The sequence below is a fragment of the Vulpes lagopus genome, chromosome 3, assembly GCF_018345385.1.
Source record: "Vulpes lagopus strain Blue_001 chromosome 3, ASM1834538v1, whole genome shotgun sequence".
Taxonomy (NCBI): domain Eukaryota; kingdom Metazoa; phylum Chordata; class Mammalia; order Carnivora; family Canidae; genus Vulpes; species Vulpes lagopus.
In genome coordinates this window covers 139644854-139658916 of record NC_054826.1, presented here as the reverse complement: position 1 = coordinate 139658916, position 14063 = coordinate 139644854, and the positions used below count along the sequence as shown (strand labels likewise).

Below are 14063 nucleotides of genomic sequence, written 5' to 3'. Positions count from 1 at the left end.
GGTTAGTTGTTTTTGTTAGGATTGTTGGGATTCCAGCTCTAATAGATTTTCTAGCTATAGTAGATATTAGAAAAAACCCTATTTTTTTTAATTTGTTGTTTCATACAAGCAAAATATTCTAGAATGTACTGACCTAACTTGTACTTTACTAACAAGTTCGAGCTCCAAACATTACCTCAATATTCTCCACGATTTTTTTCTGACAGTGATATTATTAGCTTTATTTTTCAGCTGGGGAAACTAAGACGAAGATTGACTCAGCTGGAAACAGACCAAGTGTCATACCCAGAAAGAGACCCAATTTGTACTAATGTTAGAACTGACAGACTCTTTGAAGGCACGAAATATGTCATTTTCTTTGGAGAATCTCCACATTTCCTAGCACTGTGTTCTGAATTTAATTGACGTGAGCCAAACACCAGATAACACCATATTCTTGGAATGGAGTAAATAACATTGACCTGAACACTCATGATAAATGATGACAAATGAATTGCTTAGCTGAATTTCTGTAAATGCCATATATACCAGCCAAACAATAACTATAACTTTAAAAATAATTTAAACTGTGCATGCTATTCTAATTTAACACAAAGCTCAAGAAAATTTATCAAGCTAGTGGTACAAATATAAAACGTAAAATTCTGGAAAAAATATAATTTAGATATGAAACCACAAAGACATGTTTATGAGGATTCCAAGTTCACTGTCCAATCAATGTTTGATCATTCAGTTATTTAATCATTTGATCATTTAAAAATGTTTAAAAAGTGTTTATCAAGTGTTTTTGTCACTAATTATGCAGTCACTCACTAATGCACAAACATTTTAGAGTTTGTCATGTGTTAGGTTTATGCTTCTCTCCAAGACTTTATGTTTGAGTCTAGTCCCAATAAAACAATTTGTTGAAATAGTAGGAAAGAGTCTGAGATTCTATAAAATGCTTTTCTTCACTCACTTGACACCCAACTCTGAACTGTGTGGTTTATTCCTTCATTTAATGGCACTTGACTAGGCACTGATAATATAGGCTATGAATGAATAGTTGAGAGAGAGAGAGAGAGAGAGTCAGTCTCTGTTAGAGTCTCTGTCTCCCTCATGAATTTCACATTCCCATGAGGAGAAAGTTAAAGAAATCAATAAATCAATAAAATTGTCTAATATCAGACTATAATAAGGATTATTATAAAGTAGCATAGAGATAAAGGAATGGTAAATGTAGTCATTCAGAAAGATTGGTGAGACAAGTCCTTTCTGTGGCGATGGTGTTGGAAGAGGAATCTAAATTAAGTGAGTGGATGAGTTATGTGAGTATCTGAAAAAGGAATCCTCAAGTCAGAGAGAACAGCAAATGCAAATACCCTGAGCTAGAGTTTGGTGAGGAAAGGAACAGCAAAAAATCCCATGTGGCAAGATGGGAAGTAGTAGGAAATGAAGTCAGAGAGGTAGTCATGGGTAAAATAATGTAAAGCTTATTAAACCATGTGAAGATTCTGGATTTTTTCCCCTAAGTTATTCTGAGATGCCACTGAAGAAATGCTTGGAAGGTAGCCTGTATATGTGGGAGTCAGGAGTAGGAGAGGAATTGAGGACAGTTATATGGCTGTTAAATCACCCGGGGAGAAATGATGGCAATAATGTCAGAATAGAAATGGGAGACTTGGTTGGATTTAGAATATATTTTTGTCATCATGGGAAACTATGCCAAAATGGTTATGGTATCCATGTTTCCAAAGCTGAATTTTCTCCTTTAAGTTCAGACTTTTATAGTGACTCCTCTTGCCAAAAGGTACAAAACTTATCAGCCCTATTGCTTCAGGATAGCAGAAGCCACGGTGTATAACATATAGAGAGAGCTAATAGTGAGGAGTAAATTTCAACAGAGACAGTTCTTGATGTTTACCAAGTAGCAAAGCATCTACAGAGCAAAGTCAAAGGAGGCAAAACTCACCTCGTTTCACCACCAATACTTTTCATAAATCTGTTATAAAGTGATCTTAGCTGTAAATATGAGAAGCCAATTCTAATTCATTTAAGCAGAAAAAGTATTCATTGAAAGTATATTGGATTTTTTGTAGAATTTCTGGTAATAGGCTGGGGAAATAGGCTTGAAGAATGTGTAGAAACAAAGGAAACTAAGCAGCAGCAGAAACTCCTGCCAGGATCACATCACAGAGCACTGTTGCCGCCACCACCGACCACGAGGTGCTGGAGCATGCATTACAGATGCCACTGTACCCAAGCCCAGCACTGGACGCTGTCACTAGAACTACTGCCATAGCCACTCTTGGAAATATACAACTGCTTCTATCGTTATCATCATCACAAACCTCATATCATCTGCCTCTATTGATCACTAACTCCTGTTTGAATGTCTATAGTTTGATTTGTTGAACCTAGATGAACTGCACACAGCCATGCCCCAAGAATTTGGGATAATGAGCATCTAGCCATTTAGTCTTCTAAAATGGGAAGCAGGCTCCACCTACCACCCAGACCAGACTCATTTACACAGCAGAGAGAATTCACAGAGCATAGAAAAGGAGGTCAGACACTAGGAAAACAAAAATTTGAGGGGAAAAAATTATTGTAGAAAAAGCAAATAAGTTAGCTAAGACGAAAAATTGCAAAAAGTAATAAGATATTCTTTGTAAGAACATTTTATTCCACTGCAAACCTACATAGGGAAATAATGTCAGGGGCTAAATGTCTTTTTTACAAGGAAAAAGAGAACCTAAAAGGAAAGAAATTTATACTGAAGATAATTCCCTTAACTAAGGATTTTCAATTCCCAAAAAGGAAGAATCAGAAAATTGTATCCAAATCTCTTCATTTTTTAAAATCTGGTCCAGGATCGGCAAATGCACAGTATGTGAACCTTCCCTTCACCTGCTGGGCCAGTACAGACGTTGCTAATCAAGAATCTTGCTCTTTGGAGTATGATGCTAAATGAAATAAGTCAGTCAGAGAAAGACAAATACCACATGATTTCACTCCTGTGTGGAGTTTAAGAAACAAAACAAATGAGCAAAAGGAACTAAAGAGAGAGAGAGAGAGAAATCAAGAAACAGACTCTTAACTATAGAGAACAAACATGGTTACCAGAGGGGAGGTGGGTGAGGGGATGGGTGAAATAGGTGATGAGGATGAAGGAGTGCACTTATGTGATGAGCACTGGGTGACATATGGAAATGTTGGATCAGTCTCTTGTACACCCGAAACTAATATAACGCTGTATGTTAACTATCTGGATTAAAATAAAAATTTTAAAGAAATCTTGCTTGGAGTGCCTGGGTGGCTCAGTGGGTTAAGCATCCAATTCTTGATTTTGGCTTAGGTCATGATCTCAGGATCCTGAGATAGAGCCTCACATTAGGCTCCCTGCTTAGTGGGGAGTCTGCTTCTCCCTCTCTCTCTGCCTCTCCCCCTGCAGTCTCTCTCTCTCATTCTCTCTTTAAATAAATAAATAAATAAATAAATAAATAAATAAATAAATAAATATCTTTAAAAAATCTTGCTCTTTCATGTTAAACCCAATCTTGACTTTAATTTCTTGTTACCACAATGCTCCAGACAGCCACTACCAAGAGATTGATAGTGAGTTGGTTGAAATTCACTTTCCTTTTTTTTTATAAATTTATTTTTTATTGGTGTTCAATTTGCCAACATATAGAATAACACCCAGTGCTCATCCCGTCAAGTGCCCACCTCAGTGCCTGTCACCCAGTCACCGCCACCCCCCCTTCCACCACCCCTAGTTCGTTTCCCAGACTAGGACTCTTTCACGTTCTGTCTCCCTTTCTGATATTTCCCACTCATTTTTTTTCTTCTTTCCCCTTTATTCCCTTTCACTATTTTTTATATTCCCCAAATGAATGAGACCATATAATGTTTGTCCTTCTCCAAATGACTTATTTCACTCAGCATAATACCTCCTCTTTCCTTTTTATGTAAAAGTACTTGATTGGTAAAATGCATATTTTTCTCCAAGGGAGTAGGTTTGATGTCATATACATTTGAGTGATCCCTACAAATCAATACAGTCAAGAATCATTGCTTTCAGTAGAGTACAGAGAAACTAAATAGCACACTTCAGACAATTTTGTTTAATAGATTTATTTCTCTCCTTGTTAAAGAAGTTGTGATATCTTTTACACTAGCAAATGCCTCATTGTATTTTATTAATTATTAAAAATCATAATATCTACTCAAATACAAAACAAGGAGGTCTTAAATTTCTTAAAGTTTGTGGGGAAGAAGCTAGCTCTGTGTTCTATGCCAGGTCCTGCATTTATTTGTATCTTTATAGACAGATATACTCTATACACACTCACTTGTATTATGTGTATGTGTGTTTGTATTTTTAAGAAGTTCTACATTTTACATTTTTATTTATCAACTATCATCCTTTCTTTTGCTCTATCCTTTAGATAGCTGCTTTATTGCAAGAGATAGGTGCTGAGGCTTGAGGGGAAATTTTTTTCTCTGCAGATAACTTTTTATAAGCACTATACCTCAGGATAACATGGGATGAATCTCTGAGTAATAGCCCCAAAAGCCAAATACATTGACAGGTTGATAGAGCAAAACATCTGTATTATCCACAAAAGGCAGAGTCTGAACATGTTGATAAAATATTACAGTAGATGTAACAATCACTATGAAAAGTTGCAGAGGAATCCAAAGGGGGACCCTTTATAATCGTTCACTAAAATTGTCATGGTACCAATATGAAAGCAAGTTCTTTGTTAACAAGTACACGTTTCTGAGGCAGTTTATTGACTTGAAAAACAATTCTCTTAATTCATAAATTGAGTAATAAAACTGTCAGCATTTTTTCAAAGTCATTGATTGAAAATACAAGAACTCTAAAATAAAGCATTCTGCCAATATGAACAAAATACAGAACAATTCTGACACCCCCAAGATCTCCAGCTTGCTGGCGCTTTGTAGTAGTCAGACCCTCCCACTCCTGAAATTCTGGTAATCACTGATCTGTTTTCTGACCCAATAGTTTGCCTTTACTCGGAATGCCATATAAATGGAATCCTAATGTATGTAATCATATTTATGCCTTTTTTGAGGCATCATACTGTATGTAATCTGCTGAGACTGGCTTCCTCACTTAGCATAATGTCTTTGAGATTTATCTGTGTTATTGTATATATCAATAGTTTCTATGGCTGGGCAGTATGCTATTGTATAGATACATGAAAGTTATTCGATTAATGATCTGAAACAAACTATCTTCCATATTCAGGGCTGTGTTTATTGTACCAAACTGAGTACCATGTATTTCCTACAAAAGTTTTTAAATGGAAAATGAAAAGGAGATGGACAACACTTTATTTCTCCATTCACCACATTCATAAAATTAAAATTTTAATTTGAGTTTTAAAAAAGAAAAAGGAAGTTTTGCCTCTAATATCTAATATATAAATATATAACCTTATCAATAAATGGCATATTAATAAAATGTATTTTGCCTTTATCCAATCAGTTGGTTATTTTGATCAATTTTTTAAGTTGAAGTATGATTAACATACAGTATTACATCAACTTCAGGTGGACACTATAATAATTCAACAATATGTTACTCAGTGCTCAAGATAAGTGTACTCTTGATCCCCTTTATTTATTTCACCCTTTTCATATTCCCTCAAAAACCATACGTGTGTGCTCTGTGTTTAAGAGTCTCTTTCTTTCTTTCTTTCTTTCTTTCTTTCTTTCTTTCTTTCTTTCTTTCTTCCTTGGTTTGTTTTGCTTCTTAAATTCCACTCATTATGAGTGAAATCATATTCATCTTTCTCTGACCAACATATTTCATTTAGTACTATACCCTCTAGGTTCATATTGTTGCAAATGACAAGATTTCATTCTTTTCTATGGCTAAGTAATATTCTATACTAACATATATAAAATATACAAATATTCCATATATATATATATAAATAAATATATATATATATATAAATCCATTTACCTCTCCAGGGACACTTGGATTGTCCATAATTTGTCTACAGTAAGTAATCTTCAATAAACTTAGAGGTACATATATCTTTTTGAATTAGAGTTTTCATTTTCTTAAGTAAATATCCAGTAGTGGAATTACTGGATCATACGGTAATTGTATTTTTAATATTTTAAGTAAACTCCATACTGTTTTCCACACTGGCTGCATTAGTTTGCATTCCCACCAACAGTGCACTAGGGTTCTTTTGTCTCCACATCTTCCAACTACTTGTTCTCATTTGCCTTTTTGATTTTTGCCATTCTGATAGATGTGAAGTGATATCTCATTGTGCTTTTGACTTGCACTTCCATAACCATTTTTAATTGCGATGAAGTTCAGTTTACTTTCTAGAAACTTTGTGCTTTTTGTGTCTTGTAAGAATCTTTTGCCAAACCCGAGATTGCTGAGATTTTCCATTTTCCTATAGAAGTCTAGTTTTAGTTTATACATGAGCTCGAGCCTTGCATCAGGTTCCTTGGTCAGCAGGGAACCTGCTTCTCCCTCTCCTGCTCCCCCTGCTTGTGTGCTCTCTTTCTCTCATTCTCTGTCAAATAAGTAAATAAATAAAATCTTAACAAAAATTCAAAATTCTCCAAAGCTGAAGTAAGCTCTTTGTTTTTCTGCTTAAAAATGAACCTTGTGAGAAAACAAGCATTCCTGAGAATATCTACCTACAAGCTACTAATACAAAGCTTGACAGGTTGCCTTTCCTTGGTGAAACAGATTTCATAAGATAGACTGTTATGCTTTTCATCAGTATGAAGAAAAGTGTTTGTTTAGAAGCTATTTTTTAATAGTTGTTTTTCATTGGACAATTCTTATGGAGACTTGAAAGGCCAAATACCTTAAACATTTCTGCTCTAAATAGTCCTGTGGAAAGTTGGCAATGGCAGTCATCACATTGTCTTGCAACACATATAAGAATCACAGCAGGCCGTTGCTGAGTCCAGGCCGTTGTGATCGGATGGAAGGCCTGGGTCTGAAAGTTCTCTCAGCACAAGGCTCTATGGGAATGAAAAAGCAATCAACCTGCTGGGGAAGATGCCTTTGTGGCGTCTGACTGCTACCTGAAGGGAGTGAATGTAAATTGCCAGGCTACCAACATAATTGAGATTGTCTGATGGAAAGAATATTGTATACAGCAATAGCACTGCTTTGTTCCTTTAGGAGTAGCTTTTGAAAAAATGTGCGTCTCAAAAGATAAAAAGAAACATGAGAGGGAGAGGTGAAGAGTCAGCAGGATCCACAAAAAATTTTTAGAGCTGAGTTTAAATGTGTCAGATGGAGTGTGAATTAGACAAATGTCCTATTGTTCTATAGTAAATTCTAATACAAAAACCTTATCTACTTTTCATGGTGAATTTTTGAGACAGTATACATTCTCTTTACCTGGTAAATTGTGTAACAATAAGAGAAATTCAAATGCATGAAAGTAGTCTGCTGGCAATGCTGTGGCATTTCCTCATTTATTTTACTTGTTTACACATTACTCCGTGCTGACAATTTTGAAGAATTAAGATATGTAAGGTTTTGCCGGTAGACATATGGAGACAATTTTAGTTAGAGTTTGGTTTTAAATAAAAGGTTGGGACTTAATATAAGTCATGAAATGAAATATTGACCTATGGCAGCATTTGCCATTTGGGACATATACTTTTCCTTCCAATCAATGATACTCTTTTACTTGCTGTGGAAAGGTCTTACGTCTCTCTGTATCCCTAGACCTAGTGCAGTGCCATGCATTAGTAGGTGTTCTGATCATGTTCATCATTGCTGGGGGGATGATTGTGGGGGTGATCATATACTAATTTATAGTCTTCCATGACATTTAGTTGCTTATTCCACCAGTATTAATTATGTGTGGGCTAATGAAACTTGGCCAAAAGACTTGTTGAGGAAAAAATATTGGTCCTGATACTGCTGGAGAGAGCAAGGAGGGCTTTATTTAAGGTGGGGGAGTATTGCAAGTGGGCAAGTGGAAACCGATGGCCAAGGAGCAAGGTGGAGGGTCAGTGGATGGAAAATTAGCCCTGAAACATCAGGGCTAATGGAGAGATTCCAGCTACATCTACCTAACAAGATGCTTGCTGAAAGGCCCGGATGATCAGACCCCACTTGAAGGATGTAGAAGGACGAGGAACCTATTTGGATATCAAACGTGATCAAATACAGAGGATGGGGACTCTTGTTAAACTCACTTAGTGTAGCTCTTGCTAAAACTGAACAATATAGAGATGAACACCAAAGTCCAGAAGTCAAACCATTAGGTTGTAAAAGAGCTCAAGGAAGGGCACCTGGGTGGCTCAGTGGTTGAATGTCCTTTGGCTCAGGTTGTGATCCCGGGGTCCTGGGATCAAGTTCTGCATCCAGCTCCCCACAGGGAGCCTGCTTCTCCCTATGCCTCTCTCTCTGTGTCTTTCATGAATAAATAAATAAAATCTTTAAAAAAAAAAAAAAAAGGAGCTCAAGGGATCCTCAGTAGAGTTTGGTCAATAAAAGAATAATCTGTACATTATTTACTCATTTTAGCCATGTTGAAAATTAGAGGGAAAAAAGATGGATTTTTAAAAATTATCAAATATAAAACTTATATAATAAGACAAACATTTCTCAATTGGGGAATTATCCTGCTTGATGAGACTATGCTATAATATTTAGATAACTGCAACATGTTGAATTTTAAATTCCAGGAAAAAAAAATAGAAATTGCATAGGCATTTCATTTGTAAGGACATACAAAGTGTGAGGTAATTAATTAAAAAGTTGTTTTGGAAATATGATGCTTTTCTGCAAGGAGCCAGAGCTTGGTTATAAAAATGAAGAAAATAGAGATAACACTAAATAGAGACGGAGTAAAATCTTTAAATTTTAAGAAGGAAACACTCAGGGCTTGTACCAAAAATATTTCTTAGCACAGAACATATTTACAGTTCCCTGGACTTGACCTTTAAAATTATCTTTAACTTTGCCATTCCCTCTCTACTGTACTTAATCATGTAGTGGGTATTGATGTTTTCCTTGGAAATATCTTAGATTCATCATTTCCTCTTCATACTCAGTGCCATTCAGGAGTTTAGAGTTTTGTCATCACAAAAGCCTAACTAATAAAATGTCCTCTAGTGTGGTGTCCTGTCTCAAACTTTCACTTAAAACAAAACACAAACACAAGCACAAACACACACACAAAAAGCCATTTGAAATACTACCCCTAGTTTAATTTTTAAAAAATGACTTCAACATTAAAAAAATGACTGACCATAAGGTTTCTTTCATCAAAGAAAAATCTCTATAATGGTTCCTGTTGTTGTTCAGACTGGAAATGAAGATTCACAAGGGCTGAAGCTGCATAACCTATCATATTTTAAGATCCACTTCTCCTCAACAGTAATTTTTAATAAGCCACTGGGATTGTGGTTTTTTAAGCCAGAATGATCTTTCTTCCTTTCTTTCCAAAATGGATACTATGTACCTTTAAGGAAAATCTTTTCATAAAAGCTTCACAGCCCATTTTCACACAACAATCTTTTCTTCCCTAGTTTCCACATTTATATGATCATATTTAAAGCATCATAATATAAATGACTTGTCCATTAAACAGTGCTTAGTGCAAGAAAGACAGTGACTTCTACATGTGTCAGGCTTCTCAAAATTCATTGTGCAAGGTTGGGTTGGGTTTGAGGAATACTTGTAAACAGACCAAGAGAAAGCAGAGGAGGGATTTACTTTTCTGGCTCGTCCTCAATGAAATACAGTTAGCTATAGCTATTTTTCACAGTTTTACTTATAATTATTTAAGTATTCATGACCATAATCAGTAATACTTGAATGAGAACATTTGAATAAATAGTCAAATAGTTTTACAATTATAAAAAGAACGCCTTTATAAGTTTTGAGATGAAACAAACAGATTTTTTCCTGTTTTATAAGGAAAATAAAAAGCAAGATATTTTATTGTAAATATTTCACACAGAAGGCAAAAAGTTCATTCTGTTTATTGATATTTTTATCTTTTAGACAATTTCTCTTTCTAAATGCCCCAAAACAGATTATCTGCTAAATCAAGAAAGCAGAAGGAAGGGAGATCTAAGGACTCCACATCATTTTTAGCTCTTGAGCTATTCTTTCATTTCTTATTTTAAAAAGTATTTGTTATAGGTACAGGCATAACTCATTTTATTGCATTGCACTTTGTTGTACTTTGTAGGGTTTTTTGTTTTGTTTTGTTTTTTTACACAGTTTTGTCGATGCTACATTAAGTCTACCCTCATCATTTTTCCAATAGCATTTGCTCACTTTGTATCTCCGTGTATGCTTCTTCATGTCTCTTTGAATTACATTTTGGTAATTATCACAATATTTCTAACATTTTTAGTACTACTACTTTGTTTTACTGATCTATGATCAGCAATCTTTGATGTTACTATTGTAATTATTTGGGGGTACCATCGACCACACCCCAATAAGACGCCATACGTAACAGATAAATGTGCACTGACCAGCCATTCACCTGTATTTCACATTTCCTGGGGCCTCTGTACTCCTGGAGAAAAAACAATATTGAAATTAGGCCAGTTAATAACCCTATAATGGTCTCTAAGTGTTCAAGTGAGAGGGAGAGTCACACGTCTCTCTTAAGGTAGGTACTTCTCTCTCTATCAAAAGATAAAAATGATTTAGTAAGAAAGGTAAGTCAAAGGCCAAGATAGGATGAAAGCTAGGCCTTTTGAGCCAGACAGTTCACCAAGTCATGAATGCAAAGGAAAAGTTCTTGGAGGAAATTAAAAGTGCCAATCCAGTGATCATATGCATGATAAAAAAGCAAAATAACCCTACTGCTGATATGGAGAAAGTTTCAGTGGCCTGCATAAGCAGAAACCTAATCTCAAGGAAAACCCTAGCTCTCCTCTTTCTCAGAAGGCCAAGAGACGTACGGAAACTACAGAAGAAAAGTTTGAAGTTAGCAGAGGTTTGTTCGAGAGGCTTAGGGAAAGAAGCCATTTTCATGCCATAAAAGTGCAAGGTGAAGCAGCAAGTACTGATATAGAAGCTGCAGGAAAAAAAAAAAAAAGAAAAGCTGCAGAAAACTAGCTAATTAATGAAGGTACTTCTAGTAAACAACAGATTTGAATGTAGATGAAACAGGCTTATATGGGAAGAAGTTGCCATCTAGGACTTTCACAGCTAGAAAAGGAGAAGTCAATGCTTGGCTCAAAGCTTCAAAGGACAGCTGATTCTCTTGTTAGGGGTTAATGCAGCTGGTGATTTGCAGTTGAAGCCAGTGCTCATTTACGATTCTGAAAATGCTGGGGTCCATAAGAATTATGCTAAATCTGCTCTGCCTGTGTTCTCTAAATGGAACAGCAAAGCCTGGATGACAGCACATCTGTTTGTAACACAGTTTACTAAATATTTTAAGCCCACAGTTGAGACCTTCTGCTGAGAAAAAAAAAAAATTCCTTTCAGAATTACTGCTCCTTGACAATGCTACCTAGTCACCCAAAAGCTCTGATGGAGATCGACAACAAGATTCATGTTATTTTCATGTCTCCTAGCACAACAGCAGCATCCATTCTGTAGCCCATGGACCAAGACTTAATTTCAACTTTCAAATCTTCTTATTTAACAGATATATTTCATAAGGCTATAGTTGCCATAGATAGTGGTTCCTCTGGTGGATCTGGGCAAAGTAAACTGAACACTTTCTGAAACAGTCACCATTCTAGATGCCATTAAGAATACTCATGATTCATGGGAAGAGCTCAAAATATCAACATGAACAGGAGTTTGGAAGAAGCTAATTCCCATCCTCATGGATGAGCTGGAGGGGTTCAGGACTTCAGTGAAGACAGTAATTGCAGATGTGGTGGAAACAGTGAGAGAACTAGAAGTAGGAGTCAAGCCTGAAGATAGGACTGAATGGCTGCAATCTCACAATCAAACTTTCACGGAAGAGGAGTTGCTTCTTATGGATGAGCAAAAAAAGTTTCTTGAGCTGGAAACTGCTCCTGGTGAAGATGCTGTGAAGACTGTTGAAATGACAATAAAGGATTGAGAATATCATCACATAAACTTAGTTGATAAAACAGCAGCAGACTTTGAAAGAATTGACTCCAATTTTGAAAGATGTTCTGCTGTGGGTAAAATGCTATCAAAACATCACATGCAAGCAGCCCGGGTGGCTCAGGGGTTTGGCACCTGCCTTCAGCCCAGGGCATGATCCTGGAGACCCAGGATCGAGTCCCACATCGGGTTCCCTGCATGGAGCCTGCTTCTCCCTCTGCCTGTGTCTCTGCCTCTCTGTGTGTGTGTGTGTGTGTGTGTGTGTCTCATGAATAAATAAATAAAACTTTTTTAAAAAATCACATGCTACAGAGAAATTGTTCATTAAAGGAAGATTCAATCAATGTGGAACTTCATTGTTGTCTTAATTTAAAAAATTGCCACAGCCACCCCAGCCTTCAGCAGCCACCACCCTGGTCAGTCAGCAGCCATCAGCATCGAGGTAAGACCCGCCCCCCCCCCACCACCAACAAAAAGATTACTACTCACTGACAACGCAGACGATGGTTAACATTTTTTTAGCAAGAAAATATTTTTTAATTAAGCTATGTACATTGTTTATTAAAACATGATGCTATCACACACCTAATAACCTACAATATATTGTAAACAATTTATATTTTATGCATTGGGAAGCCAAAACACTCGTTTGACTTATTTTATTGTGATATTTGCTTTATTGTGGTGGTCTGGAGCCAAACCAGCAATATCTCCAAGGTGTGCCTGTGCTCTGATTAATGTAAGAAGGTTCTACAATGTAGTAATGAAATAGAATAGGAGAGATGTGACCTCTAGTCTTTACTTGTTGGTTATGTATCGCACTGGGTGTTCGTGACTATAAGTTTAGTTCAACCACAGAGCCATTTATAATCAATAATCTTCAAATATTATTTATTTACTTGTGCCCTAACACAATTATCAGTAAGTCTGACTACTAAATGCAAAATTTCCAAAATATTTTGTGTCTTTTTAAATATGTGATGGATATTCAAATATCACTACTAGGGAAAATATTAAAGAAAGGCTAAAAATGCACTCAAATAAAAAACACTAAGAGAATGCAGCGGCATTTTAGGAAGCAGAAGAAAACTTCAAAGAAACCATTCTTTAAAAAGAAAACATAGAAAAAGAGACAAAAAAGTATGAGTAAGCGAGTTTAGATTTTATAAATTAAGAATTTTACAGCTTTTTTTTTTATTTTTTTTTTTTTATGATAGTCACAGAGAGAGAGAGAGAGAGAGAGAGGCAGAGACACAGGACACAGAAGCAGGCTCCACGCACCGGGAGCCCGACGTGGGATTCGATCCCGGGTCTCCAGGATCGCGCCCTGGGCCAAAGGCAGGCGCCAAACCGCTGCGCCACCCAGGGATCCCTTTTACAGCTTTTTTTTTCTTTACAAATTCAGTGAGAATGTTGGAAGATAAAATTGAAGGAATCTTCCAGAAAATAAGATAAAAGAGTAAACAGAAGGACAAAAGAGAAATTAAACATATATAATAGATGTTTAATATATTTATATTAATGAATACATTTATTTTAAATTTTATATTCTTTAATGGAAGTGTAACTCCTTTTTTTTCTCCTTTTATGTACTTGTGTGGGTGATGTCTTCTCCATCTCATTATATGATATGCAGGAAGCTCAATATCTGAATTATAGGAAGTCCAGATAAAGAAAATAAGAAATAGTGCAGAGGACCATAAGGGAAGAGAGGGAAAACTGAATGGAAAAAATCAGAAAGGGAGAGAAGCTATGAGAGACTCTGGGAAACAAATTGAGGGTTGCTGGAGGGGAGGTGGAGGTGATGGACATCAAGGAGGGCATGTGATGTGATGAGAACTAGGTATTTTGCAACTGATGAATTATTGAAAACTACATCTGAAACTAATGACGTTCTATATGTTAGCTAATTGAATTTAAATAAATAAAAAAGAGAAGTGCCTGAGTGGCTCAGTAGTTGAGCGTCTGCCTTTAGCTTGGGTCATGATCC

At 36.1% G+C, this 14063-nt stretch overlaps 1 pseudogene; it reads left to right on the top strand.

The window, feature by feature from the left end:
• Positions 1 to 1262: 1262 nt before the first annotated feature.
• LOC121487140 lies at positions 1263 to 12584 on the top strand (annotated as a pseudogene).
• Positions 12585 to 14063: the final 1479 nt, after the last annotated feature.